The sequence below is a fragment of the Aphis gossypii genome, chromosome 1, assembly GCF_020184175.1.
Source record: "Aphis gossypii isolate Hap1 chromosome 1, ASM2018417v2, whole genome shotgun sequence".
Classification (NCBI taxonomy): domain Eukaryota; kingdom Metazoa; phylum Arthropoda; class Insecta; order Hemiptera; family Aphididae; genus Aphis; species Aphis gossypii.
The window spans coordinates 3599531-3617041 of record NC_065530.1 but is presented as its reverse complement, the minus strand read 5'-3'; the positions used below and the strand labels follow the sequence as shown (position 1 = coordinate 3617041).

Genomic DNA, 17511 nt, shown 5'->3' with positions numbered 1-17511 from the left:
TGTGTTGTACAACTTTAGCGCACCAGACCGAAACAGACGGTATATATCTAACGACAAGAAGAACTACCATGGTATTGGCAACCAGCGTATAAGTATTAATTATATACTCGGCGCGCCGGTCGAAATTAAGGGCAGCACGTCAAAATATGCGGAACAAGCTATATACCAGATATAGCGCAACACAAGTCCTTTTGATGTGGTCGAAATAAAGTGTCTGCCGGCGAATAATAATTGTGCATACCTACGCTCCACGTCTACATTAGACGTAGACGGTATACACGTGACTCGCGGCGCTTCGAGATGTAAACACAACATTGCAACTGTGATTATCTAATGACTGATAGAACAATAATAATGATGAGAAGATGATAATAATACTTACCTATAGAGTATATACTTAATAGTATTCAGATTAAATATTCGGTACGTGAGACTGTATTAAAAAGATGGCAAAACATTTGGGTGAAATTAGTTAAGAAATTCCGAGCACCTTAGTTGCGTCCTATAAAAATGCCTTGCCCATAATCAAAATTTGACTTCAAAACTTTATGACTCATAATATATGATAATTTTATACTAAACAATTTTTATCATTTAGACTTTTTAGTTTTTTCATTTTATTACGTTACAATTATACTTTGTCAGTAATACAAATTATTTAAACTATATATTAAAATGAATCCTTTAAAAATGTCCTTAAAAGTTTATCGTACAAATCGTCATTTTTTCTGGTGATTCCATTGCGGTAAAATGGTAAAATCATTATGATAATATAACTTTTTTGTAATGAAATGGTAAAAATATCGCGAACAATAACGTTTTACTTTAGGACTGTATTTCTCAGTCTAATTTTACGTAAATATTTTGTCGCGCCTCCGTTACTGCAGGACACGTACCTCCCCCGGGCATAATATGATGTCCACACGCGTCTTCTCATAACACCGCTCCTATACCACGATATAAATAAAACGTTTATAGTCTGCGCGTTGCAGGAATGGCAGGATAGTACTATCTTCGCAATATACAGTATAATAGTAAAATAATAATATATCGCTATACGATAAATAATACGTTACAATAACGTATATTATATTATATTATTACGTATGCCTGCGCGCATGCACGCAGCTGTAGTTATAATATTTAGTATATATACGTCATAATATCGATGCGATTTTCTATTGTACGTACTACGTATACATTATAATATTAAACATATACGGGCATAATCTCCGCGATTTTTATTATAATACTGACTATAAAAAAAAATTTGAACGGTTTTTTTTTTTGTTCTTGACGCTCTTTACGCGGAGACAGACGCGAGTTTATTAAGTACTCTCAGATGAAAGTGCAATAACCGGCGGCGGCTATGTCAATGACGGCCAAAATATCGCCTGGGTTAACCGGTAAGCTGTAACAGGCGGCCGTTCAACTTGGCTCGCGCGCACGTGTATAAGCCGACGGCGGCGTGGCAGTCGTGGTCGGTGCTGTCGAGGTGTCACCGCCGCTGCCGCCTCCACCTCGCGTTCTAATTGTGAGCCCTACACGTGCCAGTAACGAAAAAAGCTCGTCGCCACCGACGAAGGATTCTTTTAACGTTCAAATTTTTATTTATTTTTTTATCGTTTGACCCATTAGACGGCGCGCCGACTGCGTTTAAAATAGTACTATGTAATATTAAAAATATATAATGCCGATCAATCGTTTAAAAAATTATAAATAAAAATCGTACGAGTTACTTCAATTCATAGGTAACTATAACGTTAATAACATTGAGATGATGAGATTCTGTGTTTCCCATGAACATTGTTAAAAACTAATGCATAGAAAGTGATGATTTTATCTTTTATGCATGTTGAATATTATACAGACGTGAAGTTGAGAACAGATTCTTTTCCTATATTATAGAGAAGTTTTCTCGTTGTAGACAGATAGTAGTGGAGAAAATCAGCTGGACTACAGCAGATAAACAGACCAACCAAGAAGCGAGCATTATTAATTTAAATCCAGATGATATAAGAATTAATATAATATATTAAACTTAAACTCACAAATCGAATATACCTACCACAATATAAAAATTAAATTGTGATGTTGACGCGCATAATTATCATATTAGAAGAATCGATCGTATATATTTATATATATACCTAGTTACGATGTAAGCAGCTAACTTGTTAACATAGAAAAATTGATTTCAACGATATTATATTTCAAGACTAACAAGCACGTGAGAGTAAAACTATAAAAAGGCTAACAAAGGATCGAGATTATGTATGAAAAATGAAGCTTGAAAAATCAAATAGTGGTGTTTTAGTTTTCTCAAATATGCACATACAGTTAGGTAGTATGACCTTCGTCGCAAGTCGGGAAAACTGAAAATCTGTTTGTCGTTTTCGTTTTCGGTCAAACCACTTGTTTTCAATGCGTGCGCATATATTATGTAGATTATGCATATTAGTATAATAGTATATTACCTAGGTATGTAATATATTATATAGATTGTCAATCGTGTTTTTATTACTATATTATTTACGTGCACACGCATAACCATCGCGAGTTGTGACGATAGTTTCACGAATGGTAAACGGTGATGAATGATGATAATAATAATCGTATACCATTTAAATCGATTATTCATCGAAAACGATTTCACTTGAATTTTTGTACAGCTTTTAAAAGCACCTACACATATTAAGTAGTAGGTATACTATAAAAAGTTTTAAAATCATAGGTTAGGTAGGACAGGTAGGTTAACTTATCGATATATTATTATACTTTAAAAATTTATTCGATGAAAAATTATCAGCGTGATAAATTAATAACTCATTTATTATTAATAAACGTATGTACGTGATGTATAAAGTATAATATATATATTGCAGTGAACCTTATTTTTTTTTGGTTCAAACGAGTTATAGATTTTGTTCAATATAGGTACTTATATTATGTAATAAATGATATATACCTATATAAAATATTAATATTTGTGTGTTTTCGCTTCCGCAGAGGTTCGGTCAATGCCCATTGAACATACGTCATACAATATACTCGTTTTATATGTTTCGTTTATTTCGATAAAAATATTAATACAACGGCCGTGTTTAAAATCGCATCTACAGACCTATAGTGTATGATAATGAAGTTATGCGCTAATTTACAAAATATTTCATTTTCATTGCGAACGAGAGATTAACAATTGTAATACTATGCTAATATGTACGTAATGTGCATCGTTTAACGTTTATTTCAACCGCCAATCGTTATGAATTATTATTAATATTTCATTGATAATTGGTCGGACTTAATAATAATTATTGTTTACGGCGGTCGAACAATTCGACTACGGCAGCTATTGCAATACGCCAATATTAATTTATATTTTTATGATTTCTCGGTATTTTTATGTGATAATAATAAAAATAATTTAAATAACAACAATAACAGAACAGAACAACTACAGTCTCCAATAGCATTATGCAGGTACATTACCTATATTATTTAGCATTAAAGTCACTTGTCTGTCGACGACGGTGACGTGTGTTGTAATTTATTCTGATTGCGTCTCGAAACTATTTACGATCAAGATAGCAACGAATTTTAAATTACACTCGAAGAATAATATCATACTATTATCATAGTATGTACACATTGTACACCCATATAAATAAATAATACGATGCGCATAAAATCAAAATCGTATTACTCGAGTGAATAGAAATATCTACGATAAAAAAAATAAAACAAAAATGAATAAACACTCTCTCCTCAAAAACCAACGAAATAAAAGCGAACGCGTGCCCATGTACACATAGACTCTTCTAATAAATAAGTATATATATTATTCTTATTATTGCGTTGTATAATAGTGTAGCTCTGTGTATTTCTGAATACTGTCTAATTATATTACATTCACCCGACTTACTGTAAGTATGACTTTGCTGGTGCAGCTTTTTCGATCTAGAAAAATCATCCTATAGGTAGATAGGATAGATGGATATAATATCGTTTAAACAAGTACGCTTCGTATGTGGAGGTATCTATAATATAATGCAGTCGGCGGTCGCAGCTACGATACAATAAATGTAATAAAATATTATTATTATATATTATAAGGGTCGTATATCCGTTCGGTGCACATAAATTATTATTGCATCGGTTTTTGGGGGGCGGGGGAGGAGGTCTTATACATTTTTAGTCAAAACCTGTTTATCGATCAAGTTAATGGCAATTACCGGTGAAAAAAAAAATAAAAAAATAAATACCTATGCACACACATACACACACTCCCCGGAGTGTACGTAAACGCGTATGCTTCTCGCTATATTATGTGTATATATACCGTAGAAAATTCTTTTCCACCGACATACCGGTTTTCGGGACGCCCATACTCAATATATAAATATACTACCTTCTATATACAATATACATACCCATACAAGTAATATTATATATACGCTCGATGGTACATATTATATTATATACCGATGCTGCTGAGAATGTTGTACTTACCTGTATGTATATATACATATATATATGTATGTATACAAGGTGATTCACCAAGTATGCTCACCCCCTTTTTCTTCAATAATGCAGCAATTCAAAATCTGATTTTAGGAATTTTTGAATATCCTACTTAAAGTCTTTATTTTCAAATTGTTGAGATCTTTTGTAATACTCATGGAGTGTCCTGCGTAAATAAGAAATTCTATTTTTATAATAAGAACCCCCCTTTTAACCATAAACTATTTGGGGGATAATTTTCCTAAAAAGTTGACGCAACAAAATTAAACGACAATTTTTTGAGTTAAAATATTTAATTTTGTGAATTAAGGATAATAATATATCTATGATAATAGATTTTTGGTTTTATGATATGACGAGTATGGAGACTTGAAAATTGTAGTAATTAATATTAATCTATCAACAATTATAATAATTTTAAATCCAACGTTAGATAAGTACATATTATTATATATTTTTGTAAACTATTTTTAAAGACTATCTTTAGTATAAAATTTTAATAACTGAAAAACTACTTATTCGAATAATGAACTAGTTACATCGATATTTTTAAAAATATTTTCCACGAAATAATTTATAGTAAAATAAAAAACCCGTTTTTGTGAGAACCCTCCCCTTTTATTTAATAAATAGAAGTTTTTATTACCAAAGAATAAATTCTTTTGAATTTGTAGTACAACAAATCTCAAGAATTTCATTTTAATTGAATGAAAAATAAATAATTAAATGAAAAAGTAGAGTTGAACATTCCACGTGGTGGCGAGGCTTGCGTATACACGTTCTAAATAGTATACTCACTTGTATATACCTATACTATACTTGTGTTAATCGTTATGCTTATTTCTGCAGTCGCGCGCGGATTTCGTGTCATGGTCTAATGGATTATCAATTCAGTCTATGACAATCCCGTTTCATATATTTTGATGGCAGTCCCATAACGGTGTTTGCTGCACAGTGTCTGTTGTAACTATCAGCATGAAATGAAATGAAATGCTGCAGTCTCCGTGCGTTGGAGATGACATATCATATAATTATCTTAATTTGAAAACGACCATATCACGGAGATAGTGAAAAACCAACTATAATATTATACTGTGCATAGTGTATTTTGTCCCGTCTTAAGCCCTGCCAAAAAATGTGAAAAACTTGGGTTTATGTAAACTTTCTCCGATCCATTGAAAAAAGTGACGAGTTTTGAAATGTAACGTTTGAACAAGTGTTTTTTTTTTGTGTACCTATACAATATATAATATATGTGAATTGCGTGGTGTATGTGTGTGTTTATAGTATGTATATAAATAAAAGTGACTTTAAACATGTGCGAACGTTGAATCGGACACGCGCGTTTATGCCACTCCGCATTTTTTTCTACGCATATAATTTAAGTTAATTTTTCGAACGTTTCATTTTTAGAAAAAAAATCAAGAGCTGGTACGAAACGAGTTTTTGTTTCCCGCAATATACACAATATATATTATTATTGTAATCGGCGCCAACTGGTTATCCAAAAAAGGAATAATATTATTTCACCCGCATATACCTATAGGTAGGTATGGGTACGAGAATGTAGCAAGTGTACCTACACAGATAATTTACAATATACATAAATAATAGGTACAAACATATAGTACATGTATGTATTATGCGCGCGCAAATCGAATTTTATTGGGGACGCGACGTCATCGTCGTGGTCGTGGAAAACCCAGAAGATAAAATAATAATATTATATTGATTTTAGATACTGTATCCACATATTATTTGAAATTAATTATTATATTTCGCTTAGGATCAATAATTCAATGGCATTTTGTCGTATATTTGTGTATCATTTCATTTGATATATCATTATATTAAAATATAATAAAATCGGCACAACAACCACGGTGGTGCTCATTTTTAATGATGTACTATAATATTTATGCCTGTGAATTAGTTTTAAACGACTTTTTTTTAAATGGTCTTTTTGGGAACTAGGTACCTACACCTAATAAGAGTCAACATATGAAATTAGTCCTTTAAGTTTGAGATGTTTTGGAGTCCTGTGGTTATTTTCTGTAGCCTAATAGGATACATGAATACAGATTCCTCTTCATACAGTTAAAATACTTATAATTATGAAATATTTAGAAACAAGTATTTTTAAAATTATTTAATAAAAATAAAGTTTTTACAATATTCTTATATACCTACCTATCTACACATTTTAATATTCACCATAAAATTATTTGAATAAGCTCCAAAAAGTTCTGGGGGGAATTTCAGTGCCTCCCTCAGTTACATCTTTGTCTAAGACACAGTGACGTAAATCTGTAGTGGGACTGACATAATATGAATATAATAATATGGCAATATGCGATCAACGGTTGATGCCTAACGCAATCTCGACTCGTAATTTTTTGCGGTAAGTAATGCGAAACTGTGTATATAATAGCCAATATATCCACTATCCACTGTATCCCCGCGTTCCAATCTATCGTGATTTTGGGTCAGAGAATTTAAGACATGTGTCGCGCAATATATTATACTTTTATAGATCTCTTCTATAGATCTATAGTCGTTAGTGACTTTAATTGAGAGGTGTGCGTCATTCTTCGTAAGTATGGTCGCTCAAACGCGTTCTGAAAACTACCTCACCGACTCCGTCGTCGTCGACAAATTGGAAACGTATATGCCTACCAGCTGAAAATGTATGAATGGGAAGAAAAAAATCAGTGATTCCTTTATCGACTCCCGTTTAGTTACCACAATAGCATTAATAACGGTTATTATAAATATTGTTCGAACCGGACAACCATATATACATGAACGGAATAATCACGTCGTCGGCAACTGGATGGTAGTGAATGGTGGTAAAGCGTTGTTATTTAATATTTCTGTAATATTGTCCGTGCCGCCGTCGGGTCACGGACAGGATCGATTCTGAGTGCGGTGCACATAATGTTATGTTGGACTCAAACGTCCATCTATACCCGTGTACCAAATTATACTATTATTATTATTATTATTAATGTATACAATGCTATCGATTTGCGAGCACGTGGTGTTGGCCGTGTGGTCCGCCGCACACAACCGGAGCCGCTCATCGATCGACGATATATTATGTTATATTATACAGGTAACTATACGTATTATTTTCTACCTGATGCAGAGGCTGTGTATTGCACCTAATATCATCATTACACCGTGTTACGACGGTAATACATAATATTAAGCCCACGACCGGAATAACACGTTTCCCGGTGCGCCTGCGTGTATTATTATTATATAATAGTAGGTATAATAATAATAATATGTAATATGGGCCAATGCAAATAAGTGTATGTGTTACGAATAATGTAGGATATCAGACAATTTGGTCTTGTCGGTCAATTTGAACCGCGAATACAAACAAATTATTTTTTTGTGCAATATTTTGTATTGTTTTATTATTTAATACTATTAATTGTATAATATTTATGTGAAATTAAAACTATTAATTATAATTTTATTATATTCTGAATATTTAAAACTAATTATTATACTGATAAAATGTAACAATAATTATCTATAAAAATTTAGGTACCCAATATTAATAGATGAATGATGTACTAGTACGTAGCTTAGCATTTAGCAAAACAAATAAATGACAATTTGTGAAAGCAGACAGACTTTTCCATTCTAGTTAAGTACTATTCTTGTATAAGTTAATAGGTAATTATATAATTCTAAGTAATCTTAATGTAATATTTTTTTTCAATCAAATAGTTAATAATAATACAATAAAAATACTGCATAAAATTGAATTTGTTTATTTTTGGTTCGAACTACTCAGACAAAACTATATTGCCTGTAATTAATAACATACGTATATTATATAATATTATAATATCCGTCGGGGTATCGGGAGGATTTCAGTCGTCTCGTTGATGCGTGATAATTTTACTCGTTCTGGGGTGAAATGTGTTTGGTATAAATGAATAATAATAATAATATATACGTGTAAGAACTGAAGTTTCCGCTACGGTGGTCGCGTGATCGACGCCGATAAAAAACAAAACAAAATGAATTTTGTATGCACGTGCCGGAAAATCAGGAAACCGCAATAAGTGATAATTGTTGACACTTGCAAACGGGTATGTTATCACAACACATCGATTTTCAAAAGCGTAAAATATACTACTTACGATCAAGATTAAAACACCCTACGTTCGCCCACATTTACCACTGATATTCTTCAGGAATGAATACCGAGATTTTACTAAAATAATAGAAATTAGAAACTTCGTTCCGCGGGCGTCGACGCTCAAAAGTCGTATGATGCTGATTGCATAACTTTTTCCAGGTTAAGTATTCTAACCTTTTCCAGTACTTTTTTCTCAAATACAATAATATACAATTTGTCGATGTTTTTGTGCACGACTAACGAGAACGCATATCAAAAAATATACATTTAATAGATATATCCACTTCACTTTCATTTTGTCTTATATTTTTATTATTTGATTGCTGCGTTATTATAATAAAAACATTAACAAATTATGACAAGTACACAGTAGTAAAATTATTGTAGGTATACGTTCTTATTGAAGTATGGCACAGCACATTATAACAGTGTGTATAGATTGCAGTGAGTGATGATCGATGACATTAATTTAACGTGTATTGGCTTATAATTAATAAAAAATTTAATTCAGTGTAATAAAAAAAAGATACAAAGTCGGTAGCAGTAAAAATTTAATCATAAAAATGTTCATTAAAATTAGCGATGGTAAATTATGTATTTTGATGATAATAAGGACGCTATGTTGATCGCTAAGATATAAACACATACACACACTATTTCTATCCCATTTACGATCGACCTCGGATACGCGCAAGTGAAATCATATTGTCGATCAACATAATTATTATTTATTAGTAACCGCTATTATTATTAAATTATTATTGTCGCATTCAAAAACCAGTAACTACATTGCGTAATTGGCGACTGCACCGGAACTATAAAATATATCACGTCTGTATGAAAATATTTAGCGTTTCCGGTAATCGCGATATAATAATAATAATAATAATTTCGTATACACAGTACACACGACATCGTAATGTTTAATTGCACGTCGGTACACGTCGGTGCATTCAACCGAACGCCGTCTGCAGTCTGCTGCACGAAGTGCATTTAAAAAGTGCATAATAATGTGTATGATATTATTATATGGTTTATAGGCGTGGCAATATTGAATTTAATTTCAAGGTCCACAATATTATTGCGCGGCCGCGGTGTTGTCGACCCCAATAAAATCGCACCTATATGGAACTATGAAAGAAACGAGCTATATATGAGTGTGAATGGCCCTCTGGATACGTGTATGAGCACGTGTGTGTGTGTGTGTGTGTGTGTGTGTGTAGTATAATATTTTACGTCCGGTATTTCCCGTACGGTGATGCGTGTACAAGTGTACAACAGATCAATCATATTATTATTATTATTATCTCGTACAATAGTCGTCGTGAGCGCGTACTGCCGTCGATACCGTCCGTGCGCGTTTATTGATTTTTATTATTAATGATTTCGATTATATTATTATTGTAACACGCGTACACGCGTTCTACATTATAGTATTTACTTCCGTTACTCGCTCCGTATTTTTGTTCTCCCGGCAATATCGTATACACCGTTTTACCATTCATTCTGTCGATTATATAGGGTTTTTTTTCTAAAATATACAACAATTGCATTCTTACCATGTGATGTATTGGTAAACACTTAAAACAACACTTACTTTAAAGATGTATACTGTAAATCAATCGAATAAACACTAAAACTAGTGAAAACCCGTTAAAGCCAATGAAAACTTTTCGTCGGAATCGTTAAAACACGATTTGACTACGTTGGTCTAACCCATCTATTTGGAAATACGGTCCACGATACGAATTGGAATCCATAAATTTAAATACAATTTCATAATTCATTCACATCTACTTTTACATAATTTAATTTTTAAGCCGGCAGTAATTCGTACTAGGTATAGGTTTAATAAATTATTTTTTACATTATTATTTATTACAGGTATTAAAATAATTGTTGACATATGTGATATCTTTGAAAGCTATTTTGGTTTACGGGACTTAGCAGTACTATAACAACTTAGAACATTAAGTCCCTTGAGTCTATTTTTAGACACACACCGCAGCTGGTTAAACTGTCGTTTTTCCTCATATCATCAAAGACGTATTTAGAAATTTTGCGCCCCAGGTTATCTGAGTGCTTTTACTTTTTTTTATCACCCAAATGACCTAGGTACTGTGTTATATTAAAATGCTCTCCAAAATTTACCGCCGGGGCCTAAGCCCCTCTGTCCCCCCTAAATACATCACTGCATATCATCATTACGTCAAAGTTAATAATATATGCCCTTTAAAATTTTTACCAATTCACGCCCACCTAGCCCGGAAGTTTGTCGAGGTAGTGTATACTCAGTACAACCATACATTATATCATTGTGTTTTCGGTATCCTAATCATATTTTTCCTATACACCAAAAAAATGTCTAAAAGGTGCTTTTAATAAATAATAAAATATGTGTACAGTATATACTATGTACACATGTTTCATGTTTGTAAAGGAATTCGGCTAGTTGATCAATATGCAGTATATAATATAGGTGATAGTTGACCGACAAAGATAATAAAATAAAATTACGTTCGAGCAAATTTCTGATCTTTGTAAATCACCCTACTTTATTATTGATTTAAGCATAGTAATGTAGATAATGTAAAACGATTGCTTTAAAATTATAATATAAAAATAATCTAAACAATATAATTACTTTTAAATTTGATTATAGGCCAATTCACTCTAATATTAAACAAAACAGTACTGAATGGATTATTCAGAACATATAATTTTCTAAATAAGTACATGTTTTATGTTTGTAAGACGGAGACAACGTACTCTCGTGTATCGTTCACTACTCCACTTAACGGACGAATATTCAGTAATATAATAATTTCGCGCTTCCAAGATATCATCATTATTATTATTACATAGTACGATGATGACCCGGCGGCGACCATCAGTCATCATTGTCGTTAGCCGAGCGCGTCGAAACGATTTTGAAATCTCAAAATCAACATCGTCGTATAACATAATAGTATAAACAAACGCGCGGTACACCCGGTGGTCGCACTATATATATTATATACGTGTGCTATATATACGAGGAATGTTCATTCATAAAATAAAAATAATATGAAGTATATACAAATCGTAAACCGCGAAACGTCGACGATGCTCGTACCGTGTACAAACGTATTATTATAATATATTTCGTAATGGTTCTCGTCGAGTTTACCCTCCCCCACCAATCTACCACCAATAACTTTTTTCTAATTAATATCTTTCAAATATGATTTTGGATAGCTATACAATTATTATAATTGATGGTATTTTGTGGTTTATTTAAAATCAAAATTTTTTGTTTTCGTATTGCTTACAAGAAATGAAAAGACGGCCATAATAATATAATATGCTATAATATTAAAATTTCGCTGCGTGAATATTAATTTTAAGTCGAACTACTGACTTTAGGCAACACATAATATCAAATCGATGCATAAAATCGAAACCACTACATAATAACCCATACTTTCCTATTTTATATCTATGAGATGATAAGGAAGCGGTGTAGAGCAGAGTCAGTGCTGAATTATACCCTGGCAAAATCAAAAGAAGATTTTTTCTGACTATTTTTTATTAATGTATTTTTAATTTTTTTTATATTTGTTCATAAATAGTTATCAAAAAAAGAGGCCCCTCTGTGTACAACAGCTAATATGTTCAACCCAGCGTATTCCAGACTAAGAGGCCGTAGTGTTCATGTAGAGAACGCAGCAAAACACCTTGCAGTACACGGTAGTCAGTAAGTATAGTGATGATGTTCAAAAGTTCCGCATGACGTGCGTATAATATTATTATGTATGTCAACGAGTATCGAACATTTTCGCTATAACGTAAATTTTTTTTCGATTATATTTTTTTTCGTCAAACGGAAACATCCGTCGCCACTGCCTTGTAAATATATTTATAACGCGTGGTCATTATTAATTTCGTTGCAATATATAAAATTCGTACACATCGTACATATTATAATATGATGATTTCCCAACCAGAATAATTTAATATATATGTTCACGTTTTGTCGTCCGATAAGACTTATCAACGCGTCAATGCCAAAATATGTCTGCGTAACATATACACATGCGTATATTGTACGTTTTTAATTATTATACATTTACGTATCGTAACGTATATACGGGGTGATTCATTAAACATGCACATCACCATTCTTTTTTTTAATTTTGATTTTTATATTATTAAATACGTATATAATAAACTTAAAACCCAAATTTTCAAATTATCAAGATTGTACTATACAATGGCGTAATAGGAATTTTCCTAGAAGGAGGATTAATTTTTTTTAGTGCAAAATATTTGTAAAATAAGGCTCTGGGGATAATTTATCTCCTTCATCGCCCCTTAATTACGCTCCTGTAACTATATTCTCAGCGTATTGATACAAACATCTATCTTTCAAATAAAAAACCCTATTTATTGTAAATTATATAATTGGTAATATTTTTTTAAAATATTTATGAACTTAATTCAAAATTTTAACGTGCATTTTCTCTTCAAAATGTTTTTCCTAAGAATAGAAATAATATAGTTATTTAAAATCATTTTTCAAAAATATTTTAGTTATACTTGAAGAATTTTTATAAATTATAAAACATGTTGGATAGATTAATGTAGTTATAATAACTAAAATTTTCAAATTACCATACCTCCCATATCTTTCTTCCAAATACAAGCATGTTATCTTTGAATAAATTTTAAATTTTAAAAAATCAGAATTTGAATAACTGTATTATCAAAGAAGAAAAAAATATGACCATGTTTGGGAATCACCTTGTATATAATAATACTGTAGGTAGTTAATAGTTATTAGTATTGCGTAATAAAATTATTGCGGGGCGGGCGTTATGACTGAGCATTTTGTGTTTTTTCCTCAAATAATATACATTATTTTTTTAATAGGATGCACATCGCCGGACATCACCAGTACACACGCAATTTAATGGATCCAGGTAAATATTACGATGTTATTATTATTGCTGAGCCCTGAGTAAACCGATGGCGAGAAATCAATGAGCGCGCCGCGCGTATCCTCGTAGTCATATTAGTTACCACGTTAATAATTTATAATAAAATATTGTTTTATCGATAATTTTTTGGACGACATATTTTGATGAACCGAAAATCACGTGTAAAAATTACGGATGGGGAGTTTCAGATATTGTCGACAAGCCAACAAAAATGTTATTCCGAAAGGTGCAGGTTAATACATCATATTACAATATTGTATTATATATTTTCATATTTAATTACTTATTTTATTTTTGCGGTTCGGTAGTCGTTATCTTATCATATATAAACAGACATGTTTCAGTGTTATGTAATGAAACAATTTTTTTATTTTCTTCGAACTTTTTTGAATCAAAAGAAATATATATTACATTAAACGGTCGAGTAATCCAAAATAAGAAGGCGATGGATTTGGCGTGAAAAATCAAAACAAATTCATTTATAGAATAGTAAAAAGTTTCGATTTTGAATACAGTTTATTATGTATAGCACTTTTGATTGTTTTAGGGTGCTAGTCCTCCGCAAAATTTGTATCAAAAATCGAAAATGTATACTCAGAGACTTCCATATTAAAGAGTCTAAAATATGATATTTAGAGCATATATAGGCATTATCCGCCCCGAGTGATAGGACGGAATGGCGGCTATCGATGATGCTACCCGGATACGTCTGTGGTTACAATTTTTGAGACAAAAAAATAATTAGTGACCATCGTTGGTTTAATATTGAGGTTATTGGCCAGATTATGATTCGCTAGTGACATGTAATATCGAACATAATGGTACTTGATGTGATATTACTACAATATATCTAGATGCGCGTTAACTAATATATAGGTAATAGATAGATAGGTAAAGGTAATATAATATTATTATGTGGTTGGTATGTCGTTATGATATACGACCTCGAACCTATCATGATATATCAAGTGATCCATTTAACGTAAGATCCTCATTATTCTTTATTTACTCATTTTTTTTTTATACATACATAATTTGATGACAACATTCATTTTTAGTTATTTATTTTAAACCAGAATCGGAGTACTTCTATAGTTATACCTATAAAAATTAAATTTTTTTAGAGTATTGTATGAGTAGAAATGTATAACTTTAAGTTTAGTATTAAGTTTATAAAGTATTTATAAGAGCAATGAAATTATAGTGGAACCTCGATAACTCAGTTTGTTTGGAGCGAAAAAAAAATTGGAGTTACCTATCGAAAGTTCGACTTACAAAAATGTATTAAATAAATATTGTAAGGCTGGGACTAAGGCATTCCTTCGAGTTATTATCGAAAATTCGACCTATATAGAGGTTCAAGTTATCGAGGTTCCACTGTATATGAGGTAGGTACTCCCCAAAATGCTGGTCTATTTTTCATCTTAACTTAAAAAGCTTAATATAACTAATTAACTACTTGTAGAAACTTGATTTTTGTAGATAGAAATACTCTAAATAATTGAGAATAGTCAATAAAAACGGAAAAATAATTCTGCTGCGTAATATGAAATTAAAAATGTATATATGTTGCCATTTAAAAAGCTTAAACTTCAAAAATAATAACGTTAAAAAATGATAAGAAATATATAATTTTTTCCAAAAATTTTATTTTATATTAATTTAAAACTACATAAAAGAAAAAAAATTCAAAAATTTGACTAGTTTTCCGTTATAATATATTTCTTAAGTTAAATAGATCACCCCGTATATTCGTTTGACAACGTCCTTATAAAATCTTTTTATCCATCATAGCTCTGAATCGTCCAATATTTAGTTTAATAATAATTTATCGTTTATCATTTTAATTGCAACAAACTGTAATATATAACAGAATGTACTTTAAAAAAATACGCCCCTCGGCAGTCGATCGTATTTTACTTTTTACGTTTGTTTATGTTCGGTCCGAAAATAAAATAGGCATTATTATATATAGTATAAACCTACATCAGATCGTTATTATACTTCGATTGAATCTCAATTTCTATAATATTGATCGAACTGATAATATATATAATATTTATGGAAGGTTGGTACCTGTATCACATATATGTATATAGGTAACGTATGTATAGTTTGTGTATGTACTATATAGTATATAGTTTGTATTCTTTTTATTTCCGCCGCACGAATCACTGATTCCGGTTATTGCTAATTGGTTTATACTTTAGAAACACAACAAATATCTACTTCCGTAGTCCAGGCATAACGTTTTATAATTATTTTTTTATGTGAATGGTAGTATACATATTGTATTATATATTATAATTGTTTATTTTATTTGCCTCCCAATGTTCGGGAAATCAATGTTTCTAAAACGTATAGATAATTAATTTACGAATCATAAAACAAATTTGATGAATTCTATTCATTATAATATAAATATATCACATCGATACACCAATATACGCATACAAAAATAAAATATCAAAGAATTTGGCACATTAATCAATTAATAGAAGGTCGAATTTATATACTGTAAAAACATTGAACCACGATGATGTCATTGACTTACTGGTAGAATGTAAATATAAGTATAGGAGTTGATTATTGCGTATATTTTATTTACTTTATTCTTTTTAAAAATCACGTATATCTGCAGATATCTATATGATTTAGACACGTCAAATGTCATATGATGTGTACATGATAATATGCACTTACGTAGTTGTGCAATTGTGCATTCATTGCAATTATCTTTATTCGTCTTCTAAGCTCTTCACCAACTTAAAAACATTACACAACCGCTACTATGTTTTATCGTTTCTATTTTGGTTATTTTGATACTGTATCATTACATAACTGAAAAACACTATACAGCACTTAGCTGTAACAACACTATTCAGTGTGATTCATCGCAAGACGTGCTAACCCCCTTTTTTCTTCTTCAATTATGAAGTTATTCAAAATTTGATTTTTTTTTGAGTTTATAAATATTTACCTAAAGTTCACATTCTTAAATTATTGAGACTTTTGTTCTACTAAACAGTTGTTTTATGGAGATTGTACAAACTTCTATTTTTCAGACGAGAAATCAATTTAGTAAAAAATGTTTTAGACAATTTCCCATGTATCAAAATCATATCGAGTTGGTAGTTTTTAAGTTACTTAACTTAGTAAAATAAGAATAATAGGGTTGGACGATATAAGAGCTATAATATGATTATTTGGAAATTTAAATAATTAATATTAATCTATAAAAACGTTTATTATTTGTAAAAAAAAAAATGAACCAAGCATAATAAATAGGTACTTACATAGTTACATCCTGCAATATTGCATCTATTTTATATTTTTGTAGAATTATTTTATTGACTATTATATTTAGTAGTATAAACATTTTAAGAACTGAACAGTAAAAAAGGGAAAGGATCACCATTTGAAAAATAGAAGTTTTCTACAGGATACATCGTAAGTAGTATAAAAATCACGACAATTTAAGAATATGGTTTTGAAGTATCTATACTTAAAAATTCTAAAAACCAGTATTTGAATAAATTGATTTTTTAATGAAAAAATAGGAGTATGCGAGAATTACCCTGTTTAATATAATTTAATTTAAAAACTTAAATACAGGCGAAAAACGTTTTCGAAATGGTTCTTTGCATATTTGGCATCTAATAAAATACTTAATAGTATTATTATAGAATAATAATATCCGAATACTTATACATAATCTTATATATGTAGGTACACTACTATGTATAAAGTCGTTTGGCCGCTGATCGTTGCAGATCTGTTATAGACCAGTTTATCCGGAATCTCGTATTTACCGTACTCGCACAATACATCGCGGTAACGGTAATT

The 17511-nt window shown here is 30.9% G+C and overlaps 1 long non-coding RNA gene across 1 annotated transcript in view; it reads left to right on the top strand.

The window, feature by feature from the left end:
• The window catches only part of LOC126549087 (uncharacterized), a 31975-nt gene that overhangs the window by 13191 nt on the left and 1273 nt on the right, over positions 1-17511 (top strand). Inside the window, exons 2-3 of the long non-coding RNA XR_007603232.1 lie at positions 12298-12422; positions 13598-13647. This is a non-coding gene — a long non-coding RNA (uncharacterized LOC126549087). The remainder of the gene's footprint in view (positions 1-12297; positions 12423-13597; positions 13648-17511) is intronic.